The sequence below is a fragment of the Gossypium arboreum genome, chromosome 7, assembly GCF_025698485.1.
Source record: "Gossypium arboreum isolate Shixiya-1 chromosome 7, ASM2569848v2, whole genome shotgun sequence".
NCBI lineage: Eukaryota > Viridiplantae > Streptophyta > Magnoliopsida > Malvales > Malvaceae > Gossypium > Gossypium arboreum.
Window position 1 is genome coordinate 13,902,565 of NC_069076.1, and position 24,807 is coordinate 13,927,371.

The 24,807-nt window shown below is 36.2% G+C and overlaps 1 non-coding gene across 1 annotated transcript; it reads right to left on the bottom strand.

Annotated features, from left to right (window-relative positions):
- Positions 1-10,227: 10,227 nt before the first annotated feature.
- LOC128295903 (small nucleolar RNA R71) lies at positions 10,228-10,333 on the bottom strand. The gene has a single exon (XR_008286452.1). It is a non-coding gene; the product is annotated as a small nucleolar RNA R71 (small nucleolar RNA).
- Positions 10,334-24,807: the final 14,474 nt, after the last annotated feature.

The window sequence follows — 24,807 nt, forward strand, 5'->3', positions numbered from 1 at the left end:
CAAACAATGACCAAGCCCCCAGCCTTTTGTTCAAAAATCAAAAATTGCCAGAAGTGAGATCCATATTCGGCACACTCACTACTACTCCATTCAAACTCCTAATTTCACTCCCTCAATCACTCCTAATATCTCTCAACTTTATCCCACTCCCCCAAATCCCTACCAATTGAAACTTCCTTCACCCAATCCCTAGAATTTGGCCACACTCCTCATACTCCTCTAACACCTCAATTTTAGTCCCACTACAACACCTTCTGAACGTCAGGAGCAAAACAAAAACCAAAATACCCTTTATGCATTGTTAGGATTCGAGCCTCAGATCCCCCTTAACACTCCACACACCACTAACCCATAGACCAACACGCTTTTTATGCCCCTGCAGTATTTATGGACTTGATGAATCGGATCTTCAGACCGTATTTAGATCAGTTTGTAGTTGTGTTTACTGACGACATTTTGGTCTATTCGCAAGATGAAAACGAACATGCTAAGCACCTGAGATTAGTGTTGTAGATTTTACGGGATAAACAGTTATACGCTAAGTTCAGTAAATGTGAGTTCTGGTTAAGAGAAGTTAACTTTTTGGGACATGTAGTATCCGCATCGGGTATTCGAGTTGATCCGAGCAAAATTTCAGCCATATTTGATTAGAAGCCCCCGAGAAATATTACTGAAGTTCGGAGCTTTTTGGGACTTGCTGGATACTATAGACGGTTTGTAAAAGGTTTCTCGATGATAGTTACACCAATGACGAAGCTACTTCAGAAAGATATTAAGTTCGAATGGTCAGAAAAGTGCCAGAAAAGTTTCGACCAATTGAAAATGCTTTTGACGGAAGTTCCAGTGTTAGTGCAGCCCGAATCCGGTAAAGAGTTTGTTATTTACAGTGATGCGTCCTTACAAGGGCTGGGTTGTGTATTGATGCAAGAGGGTCGAGTTGTAGCTTACGCATCGAGGCAATTGAAGCCACATGAGAGAAACTATTCGACTCATGATCTCCAATTAGCTGCCATAGTTTTTGCTTTAAAAATATGGCGACATTATTTGTTCGGTGAAAGATGTCATGTATATTCAGATCATAAAAGCCTCAAATATTTAATGACTCAAAAAGATTTGAATCTGAGACAAAGACGTTGGCTCAAATTGTTGAAAGATTATGATCTTGTTATTGACTATCACCCTGGAAAGGCTAACGTGGTTGCCGATGCTTTGAGTCGCAAATCACTGTTTACTTTGAGAGCGATGAATGTTCACTTGTCCGTTTCATCCGATAATGTGTTAGTAGTAGAATTAAAAGTCAAACCATTATTGACTCATCAAATAAGTAAAACTCAGAAAGTCGATGATGAATTGGTGGCTAAACGAACTGAATGTGTTTCGAATGTGGATTTAGAGTTTCAAATTGACGACAACGATTGTTTGAGGTTTAGAAGTCGATTGTGTGTTCCAAGAAATTCAGAACTTATTTTGATGATTTGAATGAAGCTCATGATAGCCGAATGTCGATCCATCCTGGTAGCACGAAAATGTACAACGATTTGAAATGTCAGTTTTGGTGGCCTGGTATGAAACGAGACATTTCTGACTTTGTTTCCAAGTGTTTGGTATGTCAACAAGTGAAAGTGGAACATCAAGTGCCTTCAGGATTACTTCAACCGATCATGATACCCGAATGGAAATGGGATCGAGTCACGATGGATTTTGTATCTGGGTTGCCATTATCGTCAAGCAAGAAAGATGCGATTTGGGTTGTTGTTGATAGACTGACAAAGTCTGCTCATTTTATTCCCGTACGTACGGATTATTCACTTGACAAACTAGCCGAGTTGTATGTTTCTCAGATTGTAAGGTTACACGGGGTACCTATTTCTATTGTGTCGGATAGAGATCCGAGATTCACATCGCGATTTTGGAAGAAATTGCAAGAAGCATTGGGTACCAAGTTGCATTTTAGCACAGCTTTTCATCCTCAGACTGATGGTCAATCAGAGCGGATAATTCAGATACTCAAGGATATGTTGAGATGTTGCATCCTTGAGTTTAGTGGTTCATGGGAACAGTAACAACAATAGTTTTCAATCAAGCATTAGGATGGCACCTTATGAGGCTTTGTATGGTTGTAAATGTCGTACACCATTATTTTGGACTGAGCTTAGTGAAAATAAAATCTTCGGGGTCGATTTGATTAAAGATGCTGAGCAAAAAGTAAAAGTAATCCATGAAAGTCTGAAGGCAGCTTCGGATCGTCAGAAGTCGTATGCGGATTTAAAACGAAAAGACATTGAATATCAGGTTGGAGACAAAGTATTTCTTAAAGTACCACCTTGGAAAAAGGTGCTCAGATTTGGCCGTAAAGGCAAATTGAGTCCGAGGTTCATCGGGCCGTATGAGATATCCGAACGAATTGGGCCAGTAGCATACAGATTGATTTTACCCCCTGAACTTGAAAAGATTCACAACGTTTTTCATGTCTCGATGCTTCGACATTATAGATCTGATCCATCGCACATAATTAACCCATCAGAGGTTGAAATTCAATCTGATTTGAGTTATGAAGAAGAACCGATTCGTATTCTAGCTCGCAAGGTGAAAGAGTTGCGAAACAAAAAGGTTCCGTTAGTAAAGGTGTTATGGCTCAAACACGGGATCGAAGAAGCTACATGGGAAACTGAGAAATCTATGAAAGAACGATACCCAAATCTATTCACTGGTAAGATTTTCGGGGATGAAAATTCCTTAAGTGGGGGAGAGTTGTGACAGCCCTAATTTAGCCATAGTCGGAAAGTGGTTTCGGGACCACAAAACCGAGTCATAAAAATAATTAACCGTTATAATCTATTCTTACTGTATGTGTACATGCACGTGTGAAAGTTTCATGCTTTAATTTGGTCAATTGTATGTGAAATTATTAAATAGGACTTATGTGAGAAAATTTTGAAATGTGATAGGTTAATTTTAAAATGGTCTATTAATGCATGTAATCAAAAAGGTGGACTTGCATGTCAAATTCCCCACTTTAATAGTAGTGGCCGGCCATGATAATGATGATAAGCAATATGTGTTATGTAATAATATTATAAAATGGTAATGGCTTAATTTATGAAATAAAAAAATTAGTAAATTAAAAAGATATTAGAAAAACAAAAGAAAAACAAAAGGCTTGTATCATCTTCTTCCTTAGTAGCCGAATATTAGAGAAAGAAAAGGGAGGAAATAGCATTCGGTCACTTTGAGCTTGAAATAAGGTATGTTAATGTGATTTTTATGTAATTGTTTATGAAATTAAATTGGTAAGTGCTTAGTATAGTTAACCCATGGTTTAAATTCATGAATCATTGAATATATATGCATTTGGCAAGTTGCTAAATTTGTGTTATTTTGATAAGTTTTTGGAAGGTGTTATTTAGATGTTAAAGTAGCTTAAATGATGGTTGAAGAAGTTGAATTCATTGTTGAGAGGTATGAATTGAAGTTGCCGTATGCATATATATGCATTTTGGAAAGAAAATTTTGTTGTTATTTGAGTTTTTATATATATGCACATTCGGTCATGGGGATTTAAGATGAATTTAATTGTTATAGATTGTTTTAAGGTTTGTTAAATTGTTGTGGTCATTGCTGAATATATGTTTAGTTAAAGAAAATTTTTAAATTTGTTTAGTTAATTAGTAGGTTAATGGTGTGTGCATAAATTATTTGAAATATAAACTTTGTATGAGTATTAAAAGTTGTATATGAATTTGACCTTGGGAGAAATGTTAGTATAAAAATACTTGAAAGTTAAATAGGTGATTGCTTTAATGACCAAATGTGCCAAAGAATAATGCATGATCTAGTTGATTTAATATGTGTTAAGGAACATGAATAAATATATTTTGATGAGCTATACATTCGGTTATAGTATGAAATGCAATGTTAATACTTAGTTGCTAGTATGTATATGTGTGCTAGCAATTTGAACTTGAATAATGATTTGAACACTATGTATTGTATTGAGATTATGCTTAAGTGAAATTATAGAATTGTGATGAAATTGATTGGTGATATACATGTTTTAATAATATGAATGCAAAGAGTTGTGAAAGAGTAAATTGTAGTAAATCTGCTTGGGACAGCAGCTGTAATGTGAATTTGGAAAATCACCATAAATTGTGGGAGTGGAGTTAGAAGATAAATAAATTATGTAATTAAAGCTTAATGAGTCTAGTTTCTAATGAAATCAACAAGAACATATTTTGACTTCTGTACAATTAGAAATTTGATTCGTAGTAAAGGGTGGTCAGACTAGTCAAGCAGTGAAACAGGGGAAACTTTAAGAAAAATCTGGTATTGATTGGCCAAACTAAAAATTCTGAAATTTTTATGGATAAAATATATATGAGTCTATTTTCAGGAAAATTTTACAGAAATTGATTTGGAGTTTCGTAGCTCCGGTTATAAATAATTTAGTGACTGTTGCTCAGGAAGACAGCTTATTGTGAATTTGTGATTATGAGGTAATCATTGATAAAAATTTGTTAAGAAGTTGCTTAATGTTTTCTTATAAACTTACTATGATCTATGTGTGTGAAAGTCGAATATATATATTATATTTCTGAAGAAATGCTTGAATAGTCGAATAATGACTAGTTTAAAATTTTTGAATTTAAGCTCAAGAGCAAAGAGGGTCGAAGTTGGATAGAGGAAAAGAGAAAGTAATCGAGTAGCCTTTCCGCAACCGTTCAAGTATATCCGAAGTAAGTTTTGAATAGTCATATTTAGTACGTAATTGATAATGTCTTGATATGTGTATGATAACTGTACTGCGATCTATTGATTCTATTTGAATATAGTTGAGTGACAAATAATTTATGTTTAAGGCTTAAAGCCGAATAAACATTTGAAGTTAAGCTTGGAAAGTAAATGGACATATATTCTTATGTATGTTATTGAGCCAAAAGTTATATGAATGATGCCCATGTTATGCTATTATTCGAATGGAATAAATGAACTATGATTGTGAGATGTTATGTGAATTGAATTTTCTTGCGAATATGTATGCATGACATTCAGTGATGTATATCCGGACTTAGGCTCCGTAGGCTATGTGCTGGAATTATATCCGGACTTAAGGTCCGTAGGCTACGTGCTGGAAATATGTCCGGGCTAAAGTCCCGCAAGCTTCAAGCTAGTATTATACCGGGTTTAAATTCCCGCAGGCTTGTGCTGGTAATTGGTTTCAAGTCCTAAGACCTAACAGGCTTAATGCCAGTAAGTTAAGTAAGATTACGATATTGAATGTTCGCAGTAAATCATCGTCGAGTAAGTACTATACATTTAAAATGTTCAGGTACGTATTACTTACTCATCGGTGAATTGATTTCGAAGTGAATCATTAGCATCAAAGAAGAATATATATATAAATATGATTGATGGTTATATTTGTGAATATGAGAATGATTTAATCGGTCATGGTATATTTGTATATGAATTATATGTTAAAAATTTCTTTATGTACTCATGTACATTCAGTCAATGATTTTTGTGAATTATTAGTATTAAAGAATGATACTTAAGGAATGAATGTTTCGATTTTCGATAAGTCTTTAATTGTTTGTGATGATTAAAACTTACTAAGCTTTGAAAGCTTACTCTGTTCTTTATTTCTCTGTTTTATAGATTGTTGATTTTGGCCACCGACTCGGGGATCATCAGCAGTTCATCACACTATCGATCTTTTTGATATAATTATATTTTGGACTCGATATGGCATGTATAGGTTAGGCTGATGATAACTATGTTTTGAAATTGTAAATATTTTGGCCATATGAAAATGGCGTATAACTTAAATATCAGTATGTATTTCAGCTCGATCTCTGTTTATGTTTATTGACACTGTGAATGAGATAATTAAATGTTTAGTTTAGTAATACCTCTTAGCCTTAATCCGGCGTTCGGATTCAGGTTAGGGGTGTTACAGGCACTCGAGCTAGTCTGATTCTCCATTGTAGGGAAGATCGATAACCTCTTATCCTTTCTTTTGAACAAATTGGGGACAATGTGTAGTCTGAGTGTAGGGGGTGCACATAAGTTTTTAAGTGTGTTTATTTTTGTTTTTATGTTTATTTGTATGTTTATCATAGTTTTTAGGCATTTTTCAAAAAAAAAAAATCCAAATATATTTCTTACTTTTATTTTCAATTTTTGTTATTGCATGGTGCTTAGGCGTAATTGAGTAATAAGTTAGTAATTGTACATATCAAATGAATATAAAGAATTTCCAAACTTGTAAATTTTGAATGATACTAGATAATTTATTACTCTTAATTGTAGATTAATTAGTTCACTTAGTTAATAGGTGTAATAGACTAGAGGCAATAATCGAAATGAAAATATATAAAATGTACCGTAAGATGAATAAAGGATATGAATTGCTAATTGTTCATTCAAATAGATGCATGCTTAAAAGATTCTTGCTAGGTGACTAATCTGGGAAAGACCTTAGGCATTGTTTTTATAGCCTTAAGCCTAAAGAACTAACCTTAAAAAATACATTATCCCTGTAACAGCGTGATTTAGACCCTATTCGAAATGGTGGTTTCAGGACCAAGAATTCGAGTTAGAAAAATATTTTAAAAATATTTTATGTGTTTATTTTTTTTGAATTTATATCTGTGAAATTTTCCGTTTGAGTGCTGATTAAATAAAAAGGGCTTAATCGCGTAAAATGAAAATTTGATGGTTAAATGTGAAAGGGCCGAATAGATGTTGTCTTTGTTGCATGAAGTACTTATGTTGCAATTAGGCCATTGATTATATGAATGGACAGTAATGGCATGCAATATATAGTTTTGTTATTAAATCATTAAGGTTAAATATGTAAATTGATTAATAAGTTAATATATGTTATAATAAAACATAATTAAAAGCCATTATGTTCATCTTTTGGTGTTGACCAAATATCAAAATAAAGAAAGAAAAACAAAACCTTTAAGGTTTCAGCCAAAGCTAAGCTTGATTAAGATCAAGAACCAAAGAAATCGTATTTGGATAAGGGGAAAACCAAAGTTGTCGATTAGTCAGCCTGTTCCGATTATCGTTGTCTGAGGTAAGTTTATAAGCAAATAGATGTTATTTATTTGATTAAATATGAACTATATATGCTGAAATGTATAATGTGATAGTATATATGTGAAAGCTAAATATGTATAAGCTTGGAATCTATGTGTACAAGTTCGATTTAATCGAGTTACGAGTCCAAAAGCCCCGTACAAATCTTAGGAATAGCTAGGATACATATGTCATGACATAAGAGTTCTGATATGTGTTCTCGTGTAAGACAACGTCTGGGACGTTGACATCGATATATGTGGTTATGTGTAAGACCATGTTTGGGACATCGGCATTGTATTTGATTCATGTAAGACCCTGTCTGGGACAGTGGCATTGATATGTGATAGCATGTAAGACCATGTCTGGGACGTTGGCATTGTATGATATGTGTGATTATCCGAGTATCCTATTCAATTCCGAATGGTTCAATTGGCAATGATAAGTTGTGATCGAATGTATAAATTGAGCTAAGTGATCAGGTATGAAAATAAGGTAAGTTGGTTATTTAAAATGTGATGCAAATTATACATTATGCTAATGTAAATATATATGTGTACTTGTGAAGTATATTTGGCCACATGATATGTATAAGTATGAGATATTAAAGTTTGATTCAAGAGTATATGCTTATGAGTGTGTCTATTCGGTTATATAATGGTACTAAGGTTTTGAAATTAAATGTTACTTTGATAATGGGTACATGTTATTTGGGCAGGAAAAATTTATATATGAAAGTATATGTTATATGTGAAATTGTGAGCTTAAAATTAAATGTGATTTTGGAAGCATAAATTGATTTGTTAAATTGAGTTGATATTGTCATTGAGTTATTTGTTTGCTTATGACTTACTAAGCTATGATAGCTTACTGCGTGTTTATGTTTGCCTCTATTTTTTAGATTTTGGAGTCTAGTTACGAGCTCGGGGATCGTCAGCAAAGTCCATCACATTATCGACTATTTTCGGTACTTTATAAGTTGGAACTTGAACCTATGGCATGTATAGGCTAGATTATATTTGGTTAAGTTTGAAGTTGTATATATATTAAGCCATGCAAAAATGGCTAATATGTTATGTGAATATATGAAACTTTAGTCAAGTTTATATGAATTATATGCATTGAAAATGGTTGGAGTTTACTTTGATATGCATATTACATGGTATATTTTGTCTTTGTGAATGGTTTATTAATTTGGCTTAATAATGGAGTAAAATGATAATGATATATATATAATATACATTTGAATGTGTATTAGTTATTTTGACTCGGTTTGTAATGGCAATATATGTGCATATATTATGCTTGGATGATTGGTTAATTAAGTATTATTGATGAAGATAAATAATGAGTATGTTATATGATTGTTTTGGTTAATATGCTTTGTTTGAGGTACAGTAAGAACATATCAAAATGATACGTTTAATATTGACTTGAAAATGTGCTATATTTGTGGTTAAATAATTTGGTAAAATAGAAAAGACACACGGAGTAGGAGGCAAGGAATTACTCGAAGAAAGCCGATTGATCCATCTCAAAAGCGGGATTCTTCAAGACTAAAAATCTCCCTTCAATTTCCTTCAGGGTTTTTGGGTTTTCTTTATGTTTGTTATTATTATTCTTCTGAGACGTTTCCTTTTACACTTATGAACTAAGTCCCCTAAATACCTAAGGGGAATGAAACCTAAGACGGATCTTGTTATTATTTTTTGAATTATATGATAAATACTTGATTTGTTCTTAATTATGTGTTCTTAATACTTGTTTTAATATTCCAGGATATTGATTCAAGTTTGATGTGCTTATTCAGAGGAGCAAAAGTCCCTATCTAAGAGTAGATCTAGCATAATTAAGCAGAGTTGATTGCACCCCTAGACATAGGGCGACATAAATCTGCTGGATTAGAGTCAAACCTAATAAGGGAATCCATAGATCGAGTTAATGCAACATTAGGGGTTTTAATTTGAAAGAGATTTCAATTAATCAACCTAAGGCTAGATGTTGTTAGTATCGAGAGAGATAGTAATATAAATTAGGGATTTGTACGGATCAAGTCAAGTGAATAAATCGTCTAATTCAGAGTCAAGTAACAAGTGAAGTCTAGGTGGATTTTTCCTTGGGTATTGTCCAAATCAATCAATTTTCCCAAAAGTATTTCCCTAATTTTCTTCCTGTGCATTCTTAGTTTAGTTAATTAGTTTAGATAAAGTAAATCCCCTTATTTTTAGGCTAGATAATAAAAAGAAAGTTAATACTAGTACTTTTAGTTCCTGTGGGTTTGACATTCTGGTCTTGCTATAAACTATACTACTGTTCGATAGGTGCGCTTGCCTTCATCGTGATAATAGTTTGTTTTCAAGTACGATCAATCATAAATATAAAACTTATCACGAGACATCACATCAAGTTTTTAACGCCTTACTGGGAACTAAAATATTAGGAACGCTTAAGTTTTATTACTTTAGCCATTTATTTTATTGCAATTTAAATTTTATCTTAGTTTTGTTAATTTTACTAAATTTTCTTTTGTTTTCTTCTGATAGCTTTTTATAGTTTATGACTAGAAGAAACCCGTCAGAACCATTACTTTTTGACAATGAGATTGAAAGCACAGCTCATAGAAACTGAAGAGAAATAAGGCGAAACCTAAGAAACATAGAGGAAGGACAAGAGGACGATATCCATAATACAACCAAAGAGATGGCTGAAAATTAGAAGAATCAGCTTCCTTTTGTGGTTGCTGCAGATCCAGTAAATCAAAATCCTACTCTTCGTACTATGTATGATTATACAAAACCTACTTTAACAAGAGCCGAATCGAGTATAGTTAGACCTGCTATTGCTGCATATAATTTTGAACTGAAACCTAACACAATTCAAATTATACAACAGTTTTTTCAGTTTGATGGTTTGCAAGACGAGGATCCAAACACTGGTTTGGCGAATTTTTCAAAGTTTTGCGACACTTTTAAGATCAATGGCGTTTCTGAAGATGCCATTCGCCTTCGGTTGTTTCTCTTTTTGTTGAGGAACAAAGCTAAATAGTGGTTGAACTCATTACCACGGGGATCAATCACTACTTGGGAACAAATGACCGAAAAATTCTTACATAAATATATTCCGACGGCTAAAACGGCTAAGTTGAGGAATGATATCTCTTCTTTTATGTAGATGGATCTAGAAACACTCTATGATGCATGGGAGAGATAAAGGATCTACTGAGAAGGTGCCCTCACCATGGGTTACCTCTATGGTTGCAGGTTCAGACTTTTTACAACGGTGTGAACCCCTCAACAAGGCAACTTATCGATGCAGCCGCTGGTAGTACTTTAAACAACACAATACCTGAAGAGGCTTACGAATTTATTGAAGAGATGTCACTAAATAACTATCAATGGCAAGTCATGAGAACAAAGCCGACAAAAGCAGCCGGTGTTTTCAACCTCAACACGGTCACTATGCTATCTAACCAGGTAGAACTTTTAAATAAAAAGATTGACAGTTTATACGGTTCTACTCAGGTACATCCAGTGATGAGGTGCGATGCAAATGGAGGAGGAGTGCACACAGAATATCAATCTTTCAACCCTAGCACAGAGGAGGAACAAGTTCAATATATGGGTAATAATAATTCTAGACCTCAAAATAACCCATACAGTAACACTTATAATGTAGGCTGGAGGAACCATCCCAACTTCTCGTGGGGTGGCCAAGGAAATCAAAGGCCACAACATCCCCCAGGCTTTCAACAACCACCTTACCAGCAGGAAAAGAAATTGAACCTTGAGGAGATGCTAACGAAATTTATCTTGGTGTCAGAATCTCATTTTCAGAATACCGAGACAGCACTTAGGAATCAACAAGTGTCGATCCAAGGGCTCGAAACCCAGATAGCCCAACTTGCCAAACTGATCTTTGAACGACCACAAGGTAGCTTACTGAGTAATACTGAATCAAACCCAAGAGAACAACTCAATGCGATTACAGTTCGAGATAAGGAAGGGTTATTCGAACCTGAACCAGAACCGAGGCAAAAAATTGTGGGAAATAAAGGTAAAGTTGAGGTGGACCACAATGAGCAAAAACCGGTAAGTAGAGAGTACAAACCTCGTGTGCCATACCCCAGTGCAAAGAGGAAAGACCACACAGATGAACAAGTTGGTAAATTCCTTAAATTATTAAAGAAATTACATGTTAACTTACCATTTATTGAAGCTCTTTCGCAGATGCCGAATGCAGTTAAATTTTTAAAGGAGGTTTTAGCAGATAAGCGAAAGTTGGATGAGGCACTGCATGTAGAGTTGAATGCAGCTTGCTCAACCATTCTACAGAATAAGCTACCCAACAAGCTGAAAGATCCAGGGAGTTTTACGATTCCTTGTTTAATTGGTAGTTTAAATGTTAACAATGCTTTGGCTGATTTAGAGGCTAGTATTAATGTCATGCCCTATAAAATGTTTAAACAACTAGGTCTTGAGAAACCCAAACAAACTAGGATGAGCATTCAATTGGCAGATAAAATGATCAGATTTCCTAAGGGTATTATTGAAGATGTACTTGTTAAAATTGACAAATTTATATTTCCCATTGATTTTGTTGTTCTAGACATAGAAGAGGATGATGACGTGCCTTTAATTTTAGGAAGACCCTTTTTAGCAACTGCTAGAACTATTATTGATGTTGGTACAGGTGAACTCACACTTCGTGTGGGTGATGAAACAATCACTCTTCAAGCTCGTAATTTGAGTAACACATTGAATATCGAGGGTGGTTGTATAAATCATGCTACTAATACTGATCATGTTGTGAAACCTTCTTTGCAGGAAACATGTTCGAGGAGCATACATGAGCCATGTTCAAGTAACAACAAAGGACCCATCTACGAAGAGCGAAGGTTACAAATCGAGGAACTAGATGAATGGCGTGCACAGAAACCAAGAACACACGATAAACCAAAACCACGCCATGACAGACTCAATGTTTCACAAAATCAACTTAAGGTTGGAGACAAAGTACTATTAGATATAGCAAACCCTCGCATTGCCACTTCTGAACCTAATAGAGCAATCACTTTTACGGTACTTAACATTTTCTCATACGGTACAGTTGAGGTCACTCATTCCAAATTCTATATAAACCCCCACTATTCATCATCCCCTTCCCCAAAAATCCTTAACTCTAGCTGCCGCAATCTTTCCCCCCACCGATCGGCCACCCTAAACTCTTATTTCTTCTTTTATTTTCTCCCCTCTCTTGCCTCTCTTTCCCTTCTTCTCACCCTTAAGCGCCCTCACTAAGAATTACACAGCCTCACTACCCACACCCATGGCCGTCGCACCAGTACCACTGCCGCTTCCATCTACCGCACATTAACGCCGCACTCCTTCTCTGTCAAGCACCACCATCTTTCATTAGTCGTTTGTTTTCCTTTCACTCGATTATGTTTTACTTCTTTCTAATTCTTAAATTATACTTTTTTTTATCCTTAGTAATTTGCATGCTTAATAATTCTTATTTATGATTCATTATTCCCAATTTTGCTGCTGATGAAGATTTACTTAGTCATTAGGTTCCCAATTTTAGTGGCGTATTAGTCTCTGCTTATTTAGTTGTTCATCCTTATAATACTATTATTGCTTATTATCGGTTTAGGACAGTTCTTAAAATCTTTTTAGTAATCACTATTTCTAGTATTAGCTACTATAACTTCATTGATTTTTTAGCATTCTCTTAGTTTAGCCTTAACATTCTGTCCGTCTTATATTTAGCCCGTTGATATCACCACGTTTTTAGCATGCTTGAATTTGTACCCATATTATCTTACTAGCAAGTCATTATTGTGGGAATTATTATTGACTTAATCTTTTCTTCTTGCAGGTAAACCATGTCAAATCCACGTGGTAAGAAAACCATCGTCCCCACCTCGAAGAAGCGAAAAGGAGCAGCATCCTCTCGGGTCCTACCAATGAGATCCAACACCCATTCCTCCAATTTCCACCGAGACCATAGGAGGAACTATTTCAAATACTACGGGCCTGACCCCTAGGTGTGGGCCGTTGCATTGATTGGACAGCCCTAGAGCAGATCCAACTCGCTGATGCAGTTCGAGCTCTCCTGACTACTGACCCATGGGGGCTCTTCTTTGAGATCATCGAGTTGACGTACCTCAAGCTCACACTTGAACTTTGTTTGAACTTCCACTTTCAAGTCATTATGACAGAGTTCTATGATCCCGAAATAGTCCAATTCTGTCTCGGTGGTTTAGTTCACCAGTTGAGCGTGCCTGAGTTCTATGTCGCCTTAGGACTATACACGGAGGAGTTCATGGATGACGACGACTTCGACAACCTCCATCGCCACATCCACTCTTCGCCTTCAAATTGCTAGAAGGCCTTAGTCCATGCTTCAGCCACTTATGACCCTAGCCACTCCAAGGCATTAGCTCTCGCCCCATCCCTGAGATACCTACACGCCATCCTAACCCACACCCTGACAGGATGACGAGAGAGCACCGGCATCGTCAACATTAACGACGCCTATTTTTTATGGAGCATGGAACAGGGGCACGTATTTGACCTTGCTTATTTTATCACCCTCGCCATTCGACATCAGACAGAGCGACATAGGAAGGGAGTCATTCCCGTCGGCCCTTATGTGGCTCACCTGGCGCGATACTTCGGTCTCCTCAACACGGCGACGCAAGCATCCTCCCTCACCCTCATCGATCAGATGTCCCCACAAGGCATGTCGAGTATGCTCCATATGAGGATCATCAAGTGATGACATAGATTTGATCCTCCCCAGTACCGCCTTGTTCAGTCAGCCAAGTAGGAGGACCCAGAGGGCATTACTGATGATGTCCCACCACCTCACGAGGATCCACCCTCTCAACCACCACCTATTCATCGCCCAGTTCATGCAGTTGCTTCACTCTCTGACATCTTTGAGCGTGTCACACGATTTGAGCAGCAATGTTTTCAATGATTTGATCACATTGATGCAACCTTACATCAAATTTCTCAGCACCTTCATATCTCATCGCCACCCCCACCTCGTGAACCATCCGGCGATGAGGATTTTTGAAGACATTTTTATTTTTATTTTTATCTTTATCTTTTTAATTTACTTTTTATTTTATCTTTAATACTATTTTTACTTTATTTTTAGGTTTTATAATTTATGTTAAGCAATTTATGTTTTAGCCATTTCTTTATGAGTAATCATGCTACTTTATATTTCCTAAAGAATTATTGATTCTATCGTAGTTATAAAGAGCTTCAAAGCTCACTATTACTTAGGAATTTACAACTCCATGGAAAAAGGTCCTCCACGACTACCATGTCTTGATCGACCACCACGATAACCTCTTCGCTGGACACTGTGGTTGTGGGACCCAACCTCTACCACCACCAGAGTATCCTTCTCCAATCTCACCCTTGCCTTAGCCGATTACTTTCCATAACTCCAATTTAAGGATTCCATTTAACATTCAGGAAGTTTCACTTCTCTCCCTATCTTATAAACTTATATCTATATTCTTCAGTAAATCTATCTTTATACATTGAGGACAATGTACATCTTAAGTGTGGGGGAGTTATTTATATCATTATCAGAAAAATCCCTGAATTTTGTCTTATTCTGTGACTCACTCATATCACTATTAGAATGAATTTTGATTAATTTATGATTTTTATTGATATGTATTGAATTAAAACATAGGCATTTATGCATTAATTATTTAAACTTTAAGTAATTAGAGAATCAAGCATGATAAGTTGATATTTGAGAATTAAAAAAAATTTAGGTTGTTTCCCCAAGTTTAGGTATTATCTTGAGTTGAAATTCACAGGTTAACATCAAAAAGCCATAATTTTTGTGAGATCTTGAGCCTTTAGAGCATATATTATTTCTTTTATGCTCACTTTTATTGTTGCTATGAGTGCGTCAATATTGATTTGTTATTCTAGAACTTGCTTCGATTATGCATGTCAAGACCACACCATTTGATTTGATATGTCGAGATGATAAAGGCACTTAGGTTTAACCCACTTACTCCACCCTTAGTGAACCCCCCTGAGCCTAACAAGTCATTCATTGATTTACCCTCAATATTAACTCATAACCTATTATTGTTGAAATCCCTTCATTTGATCCCTATTTTTGTCGAGATTTGATTGATTAAATTGCTTATCTATGTTTTATTTTTGATAGTTAGCAAAGTTCTATGTTATTTTGATTTGTTCTTAAATATATATATACATACATACATATTAATAGTAATTCTTTGTTTTGAGCTTAAGTATTTAATTCCATATTCCATGAAGAAAAGCTCAATTCTAGGATCTTCTAATTAGGAATGTAATTTGTCAGTTTTAGTATTTTTCTAGTTAGGTAATTTTTCAATTCAATCTCAATTCTAACCTTTTCTTTCAGCTTGTGACCACACCCCCTAACCAAAGCCACGTTACAACCCTCTAAAGACCTTTTGATTGATGTATCATCTCAATATATAATGGTGGAGATTTGATTTTCACGCAAGCCAAAGGTAATAACTTTTCATATTGACCGTTGAGTGCTAAACTTCATGTCCTTAAACACCTCGAGTGATTTGAGTGTATCTTTAGTGAGGATATGAAACTCTGTGATATGTTAAATCAAAGATGATTACTTAGATGAGGGGAGACACCTATGTTTTCGTGATAAAATGCTCAACTTGGAATGTTTGAAACTTTGATGTTCTTCGAGTTGAATTTTAATTGTATGATTACTTATGAATTATTTTGAGATGCTATTGATGAGAATTATAAATTGAGAAGAATTTATTTTGATTATGAGTTGAGGATTTTTCTTGAGGATAAGCAAACGCTTAAGTGTGGGGATATTTGATAAGTCATAATTTTTACATATTTTTATCCCATGCTTAGCATATTTTTGGATGAATTATCATTAGATTTGTGGAATTCGATGCTCCTAATCCTTTAATTTCATGTTTTATACTTAGGTGAGCATAGGAGAGTAAAAAGAGCGAGAAACGGGCCAAAAACGGAGAAAATGGGTCAACATGGGAAATCAATATGGCCTGGACTTCCTCACACGGGTAGTTCACATGCCCATGTCTATTTAACAGATTGCAACACTGCATAAGCCACACCACACGATCGTGTCTATTTAGCAGACTCTAAACACAGCCTAAGCCACCTCACACGAGTGTGTCCCTGTCGAGCCCAAGTTTAGTCCTATTCAGAAAAAGGACACTCTTTAGGGTTTTAAAGCATTCCAAAGCCTATATAAACACCCCAGGAGGTACCTAGAAAAGACACACGGAGTAGGAGGTAAGGAATTACTCGAAGAAAGCCGATTGATCCATCTCAGAAGCGAGATTCTCCTTCAAGACTGAAGATCTCCCTTCAATTTCCTTCAGGGGTTTTTGGGTTTTCTTTATGTTTTGTTATCATTATTCTTCTGAGATGTTTCCTTTTACACTTATGAACAAAGTCCCCTAAATACCTAAGGGGAATGAAACCTAAGACGGATCTTGTTATTATTTTCTAAATTATATGATAAATACTTGATTTGTTCTTAATTATGTGTTCTTAATTCTTGTTTTAATACTCCATGATATTGATTCAAGTTTTGATGTGCTTATTCAGAGGAGCAAAAGTCACTCTTTAAGAGTAGATCTAGTATAATTAAGCGAAGTTGATTGCACCCTTAGACATAGGGCGACATAAATCTGCTGGATTAGGGTCAAACCTAGTAAGGGAACCCATATATTGAGTTAATGCAACACTAGGGGTTTTAATTTGAAAGAGATTTCAATTAATCAACCTAGGGTTAAAAGTTGTTAGTCTCGAGATAGATAATAATATAAATTAGGGATTTCTACGAATCAAGTCAAGTGAATAAATCGTCTAATTCAGAGTCAAGTAACAAGTGAAGTCTAGGTGGATTTTTCCTTGCATATTGTCCAAATCAATCAATTTTCCCAAAAGTATTTCCCTAATTTTCTTCCTATGCATTCTTAGTTTAGTTAATTAGTTTAGATAAAGTAAATCCCCTTATTTTTAGGCTAGATAATAAAAAGAAAGTTAATACTAGTACTTTTAATTCCTGTGGGTTCGACATTCCGGTCTTGCTATAAACTATACTACTGTTCGATAGGTGCGCTTGCCTTCATCGTGATAATAGTTTGTTTTCAAGTATGATCAATCATAAATATAAAACTTATCACGAGACATCACATCAGGGATTAAGTTGTATGCATATTGGTTTGATTGGTTTCATCATATACATATACAGAAATTGTAAAATGAAATGTTTGATACTTAGCTAATGAGATTATGTACTCATATTTTCTATATAGGAAAGGTGAGATTATATGCTTGAATATGGTTTAATGATAAAAATGTCATTAGTTTAATATATATAGGGAATCAAATAATGAAAGTGTTAAATATGTGCACATGACTTTGATGTATAAATGATTGATAATGTTATAAATGTATCATTATTATATCGTGAATGAAGAGTGATAAATAATAGTGCTGAATTGTGTTTTGTACGGTAATGCCTTATAAACCTAATCTGGCGACAGATACCGGTTAGGGGTGTTACATTTGATTGGTTTCAGAGCTACTGTAGCACCCCAAACCCGGCCCCGACGTTATGGCCGAATCCGACATGCCACATTGAAGTTAAAAACCCATGTTCCCTTTTTAGTGTTTTAAAAGCCGACTTTTGTTAAGCTAACCAAGTGAATGGAAGCTGGGCACCAGGTAGGTATACGTAACAGAGGAGGTGAGCCATGAAGGCTACTTAAGTACCAAGCTCTTTGATTGGATCCAATCCTAGACATGCCCACATCCATTGCTACACTTGGTTATATCAAATTGAAATTTTCTTTAAGTGGTTATCTTTGGTAAATCGAATACTCGTGACGTCGTGTTATTTTAAAACAAGCATCATTTTGAAATCGCGCCCTAAGTCTAGCCCATTTGAATTATTATCCATCAATTTAAAGTTATTTTAAATAATATAATCCCAGAAAATCAAAGAAGAAAATAAAGTTAGAATAGCCTTATTACAACCCAAAAATTAAATAGTAATTAAAATAGCTTAAGAAAACCAGTCTCTTTTTCAAACCCAAAAGCGTTCACCATGGCCACTCTGAATCCCCTTCGGCTCCAAGACACCTACATCAAGGCCCACCTGTAAGGTTAAAGAAGGGGTGAGTTTGGAAACTCAGTGTGTAAGGAAACCCATCCAAAGCCCAAGTCAGCTCAAGCCCATTGGGCCTAAGCCCATTCAGATAACAATGATACTGGGCCAGAGCCCTTTTCACCTTACAATAAACTAGGCCTTAGACCCTTATTCAGATAATAGTATGGCCCATAGGCCCATTTCAAATGACATGCAACATCAATAAACATATGCAAGCCCATTTGGGGAGACTACTCAACCCACCAATTGCTACACTCCACCCGTACCAGCCTTACACTCCATGTGGGGAATAGCTCAACCCACCCAGCCTACACTCCACAGTTGCAGCCTTGCTGCTCAGTTAACAGTAAATTGAGGCAAAGCCTCCAGTACGTGGACAGGCCACTTTCAGTACTTCCTCCATCAATATCTCAGTCCCATGCATCATATAATAACAACATGGTATGCAGTAAATAACAACAGTCAAACATGCATTTAGGTCAATTTAACCCTAGGGGTATTTCGGTAATTTATCTCCTAGGGGTAAAATTGTAAATTTTCCACTTTTAAAGGTATTTCAATAATTTATCTATTTTAGGGTTTTTCATGCATATTTCTACCTTTCACGTACTAACAGAATCACTTACCGAGGGTTCTTACCGAATTGGGCCCATTGGCCCATTATTCCAATTTTGGCACATTAAGCCCAAAAATATCGAGGGCACAGAAATCATGCACTTTGCAGTCCAAACATTGCAGCTTTCCAAAAATGTTAATCGATTTACCTCACGAGTATTCGCACACTCGCAAATTTACAAAATACCGGTTTTCGGTATTTCGTCTTTTCAGCTTTTACTGATCTAAACTAAGAAAGGGTGTCAGTTACACACCTATTTTATGACGATTCATTGACGAGATCCACGCACGAACTACCTAAAATTATTTTACTACCACCTTAATCTACTACCGAAACGAACTACATAATAACTCCTTACCTTATTCGGCCATAACACCTTAGGCACTAGCAATCCTACCTTTGCCGAAGTCTGCGACTAGACTTAGATCCCCTTGCTCCACTTGTCCAAGCCCTTGATCAGCATCCTCTAGATCACATTATTATCAAGAAAAAATAGTTATCACAACCCCTTAGGGCTACAAGTCCAAGTCGACAGCCTCCCTAACCTTTAGGGGTTTCGACTTTTCTAAAACACGAAATAAAGACTAGATTGAAAAGACTTACCACCGATTTCGGTCAATGATCCAAATTAATTTATACTCAATTCTGATGCCGATCTAAGCCCTTAAATGATAACAAAAGTCGAGCCTTCAGTGATCTCACTATTCGGCCAAGTCCCTAATAGAGTGGGGTTTTCGGCTTTTGTTGAAGCTGTGCAAAGAAAGATGAAATAGGAGGGTTTTGATATGGTCTTGTCGACAGAACCTTGAGGTTTAGAGAAATAGAGAACCGGTCGAGAATGATGGAAAAGATAATAAAATTGGCTAGGAGAAATCGGCACAGAAGAAAATATAGGTTTCGAGATTTCGGCTTTTTATGGCAATGGCTATGAAGGTTTTAGAAACGTTTGAAGCAAAAGATGGAGATGCACAGGTGGTTAGAGAGATTCGGCTATGAGGAAAAGAAGAAAAATAAAAATTTGAAGAGGAGAGGAGAAAAGAAAGAAGAGGAGAATGGTCAGCAAACGGCACAACTTTCCCCCTAATGCCGAATTTACACTGGCACTTGACCTAGCCGAATTTTTCCCCCCAAAAGAAACCCTTGGTCGGCCAACTCTTGCTCCTCAAGAGTCCACTATTCGGGCATCACTATTCTCCCCAATCAGCTCCTAAATCCTCTCCCTTATACCCTCCTTACTCAATCTCTTGAGCAATTTAAACCCCTCCTGACAGGCTTTCACTTAGGTTCCATTACTTACCTTTTCTGCACATAAAAATTAATATCACTAATTTGCTTAACTTGCGACTCAAACCTTAGCTCTCCTTGGTCATCCACACGCCACCTCTCAAGCCCCCAAGTGACGCCACAAGCCAACTTACCACGGGCTTCCTTGTGTTTTATTTTACCCAATTACTACTTTAAAGCCCAGCTAACCAGAACCCCTTTTTCTATAGAATTAAAATTAACTAAAATTACTGGATTTTAACTTAAACTTGGGCCTCCTAGAAACCCACTAACCTGATTAAATCTACGCCAAGCAGACAGAACACCAAAATTTAAAATTTGCCAACACTCACAGAATTCCCGAAAATTGGGGCGTTACAGCTACGGTTTAGTCGATTCTAGGACTAATGTAGCGTATGTGAGTCTAGCTATACATGTCATATTATATACTGTGATGGTGTGATGACTTCTGACATTTGAAAATGTGTTTTCGTATAGTAATGGATCCTGATAGAGTCGTAACTGATGATGTCATGAGTATAGCACTTGCTTTCGTGCAAGGGACAACGCTGGTTGATTCTCCATCGACTTCGAGTAATCAAGAGGGAGAGGCTAAACAAGCCTTTTACCAAATGATGAATGACTGGTTTACTCAGTATATTCAGATGAATCTGGCTATACAACAACCTCCACCCCCGACTAATCCTTCTTCAATACATGCTATACCTCAAGTGATTGATTCGTTGAGATTACATAAGCCCCTTGTTGATAAAATCAGAAAATATGGGGTTAAAGAGTTCAGAGCCACTGATGATGATGATGCTGAGCGAGCTGAATTTTGGATTGATAATACTATCCGTGTGTTTGATGAGCTATCTTGTACCCCTGATGAATGTCTAAAATGTGCCATATATTTGCTATGAGACACAGCATATCACTGGTGGAATACACTAGTATCTGTGGTTTCGAAAGAACGAGTGACCTGGGACTTCTTCCAGATTGAATTTTGTAAGAAATACATCAGGCAGAGATTTATCGACCAGAAGCGCTAAGAATTTCTGGAGTTGAAACAGGGTCGTATGATCGTGGCAGAATATGAGCAAAAATTTGTAAGACCCAATCGATATGCCTGAGAGTGTGTTTCGACCGAAGCTATAATGTGTAAAAGATTTGAAGACGGGTTGAACGAAGACAATAAACTGCTAGTTGGCATACTTGAAATAAAAGAGTTCGTAGTACTTGTTGAGCGAGTATGCAAAGCCGAAGAGCTCGAGAAAGAGAAAAGAAAAGCTGACTTTAAAGTTAGAGATTCATGTAAAAGATCGACGAGTAAAACATTTCAGTCAGCATCAAAGAAATTCCAAGATGATTTTAGCCGTTCAAAGGCTACTGCGGATTATTCTAGACGGGATCGAGATAGACCACCTGTGAGCTCGAGAGCTACCTAAGTAGCTAGTGTTGGTAATGTTAGATCGAATCAACCTGAGTGTAAACATTGTGGTAAATGACATCCCGATAGTTGTAGATTGCATGATCAGACCTGTTTTAAATGTGGATCAATAGATCATTTCATTCGTGAATGCCCTGAGTTAGCTAAACAAAACACAATACAGAATGCGAGACCGAGTAACATGTCAGCTCTAGGTAGACTGCCTAGAAATATGGGTAATGTGAGTAGCAATTAGGGAGGAATTAAAGACATAGTAGTTCGATCTGAGCTTACACACCTGCCAAAGCTTATGCCATATGCGCTTGCGAGGAGGCTTCATTTCCAAATGTTATTAGTGGTACATTCACTCTCTATGATACTAGTATAATTGCATTGATTGATCCTGGTTCTACTCATTCTTATATGTGTAAGACTTTAGTATTTAGTAAGACTTTGCCCATTGAGTCTACTGAGTTTGTGATTAGAGTATTGAACCCCTTGGGTCGGTGTGTTTTGGTTGACAAAGTGTGTAAGAATTGTCCTTTGATGATTTGAGATCGTGTTTTTCAGCCAATTTGATGTTGTTTCCATTTGACGAGTTCTATATGATTCTGGATATGGACTGGTTGACTTTACACGATGCTGTTGTAAATTGCAAAAGAAAGACTATTGACTTACGGTGCTAGAATGATGAGATTATACGAATTGAATCTAATGATCTGAATGGTTTACTGACAGTGATATCTTCAATGTTAGCTCAGAAGTATGCGAGAAAGGGTTGTGAACCTTACTTTGCGTATGTGTTTGATAGTAAAGTGACCGAAAGAAATATCGAACTAGTACCAATTGTATGCGAGTATCCGGATGTGTTTCCTGAAGAATTGTCGGGTTTGCCACCTATTTGAGAAGTAGAGTCTGGTATTGAGTTAGTGCCGGGGACGACTCTGATATCGATAACTCTGTACAGAATGGCACCTACTGAATTAAAAAAATTCAAAGCTCAATTGCAAGAGTTGACAGATAGAGGTTTTACGCGACCGAGTTTCTCTCCCTGAAGAGCACCAGTTTTATTTGTGAAAAAGAAAGACGAAACTATGAGAATGTGTATCGACTATAGACAACTTAATAAGGTGACTATAAAGAATAAATATCCATTGCCACAAATTGACGACCGGTTCGATCAGCTAAAAGGGGCTACAGTGTTTTCAAAGATAGATTTAAGATCAGGCTACTATCAGTTGCGAGTTAATGACTCCGATGTGCCAAAGACTACTTTTCGAACGAGGTACGTACATTATGAGTTTCTGGTTATGCCTTTCGGACTTACTAATGCACCTGCTATTTTTATGGATTTGATGAACCGGATCTTCAGACAGTATCTGGATCGATTTGTGATTGTGTTCATAGATGACATTTTGATCTATTCCCGTGATGAAATCGAGCATGCCGAACATCTGAGACTTGTGTTACAGATTTTAAGAGATAAACAGTTGTATGGAAAGTTTAGTAAATGTGAGTTCTCGTTAAGTGAAGTCAGTTTTCTGGGGCATGTTGTATCACATCGGGTATTCGGGTTGATCTGAGTAAAATTTCAGCTATACTTGATTGGAAACCTCCGAGAAATGTTTCTGAAGTCCGAAGTTTTCTGGGACTTACTGGTTACCATAGACGATTCGTGAAAGGTTTCGCTATGATTGCAACTTTGATGACGAAGCTATTACAGAAAGATATTATGTTCGAGTGGTCAGAAAAGTGCCAAAAAATTTTTGATCAGTTGAAAGCCCTTTTAACTAAAGCTCTAGTACTAGTTCAGCCAGAATTGGGTAAAGAATTTGTTATCGACAGTGGTGCATCTTTAAATGGTTTGAGCTGTGTGTTAATGCAGGAAGGCAAAGTCATAGCTTATGCCTCGAGACAATTAAAGTCGCATGAAAAGAACTATCCAACACACGATCTAGAATTGGCAGCTATTATGTTTGCATTGAAGATATGACGTCACTATCTGTTTGGTGAGAAATGTCATTTTTATTCTGATCAAAAGAGCCTGAAATATTTGATGACTCAGAAAGATCTAAATTTGAGACAGCGTGAAGGTTAGAGCTGTTAAAAGATTACGAGCTTGTGATAGACTACCATCCGGGAAAGGCTAATGTTGTTGCTGATGCTCTAAGATGAAAATCACTGTTTGCTTTGTGTGCAATGAATGTGCATATGGCTATATCTAATGATGGTTTGATTATAGCTTAGTTAAAAGCAAGACCGTTATATATTCAACAAATTTGTGATGCTTAGAAAGTTGATAATGAATTGTTAGCAAAGCAGAGCCAATGTGATTCGAATGTTGATTCGGAGTTCTGAGTTGATACTGAAGGTTATCTGAGGTTCAGAAATTGAATATGTGTTCCAAGAAATTCAGAGTTGATTCAGATGATTTTGAATGAAGCTCACAGCAGTCAGTTATCTGTTCCCCTGGGTAGTACAAAAATGTATAATGATCTAAAACAGATTTATTGGTGGCATGGTATAAAATGAGACATTTCTGACTTTGTTTCGAAATGTTTAACTTGTCAACAAGTAAAAACCGAGCATCAGGTACCTTCTGGATTGCTTCAGCCATCATGATACCTGAGTGGAAATGGGACAGAGTTACGATGGATTTTGTATCTGGTTTACTATTTACACCGAGCAAGAAAGATACAATCTGGGTTATTATAGATAGATTGACTAAATCGGCTCATTTTGTTCCGGTTGCACAGATTACCCATTTGATAAGCTAGCTGAATTATATGTTTCTCAGATTGTGAGATTACACGGAGTACCTATTTCTGTTGTTTCAGATAGAGATCTGAGATTTACATCGTGGTTTTGAAAGAAACTCCAGGATGCACTAGGTACGAAATTACATTTAATCACAGCTTTCCATCCGCAAACAGATGGTCAGTCTGAATGAATCATTCAAATACTTGAGGATATATTGAGATGTTACATTCTCGAGTTCGAAGGTATGTTGGAACGATAGTTACCTCTGATTGAATTTACGTACAATAATAGCTTTCAATTGAGTATCAAAATGGCACCTTATGAGGCTTTGTACAGTCATAAATGTCAACACCATTGTATTGGACCGAGCTCAGTGAAAATAAGATACACGAGGTTGATTTGATCAGAGAGACTGAACAAAAAGTAAAAG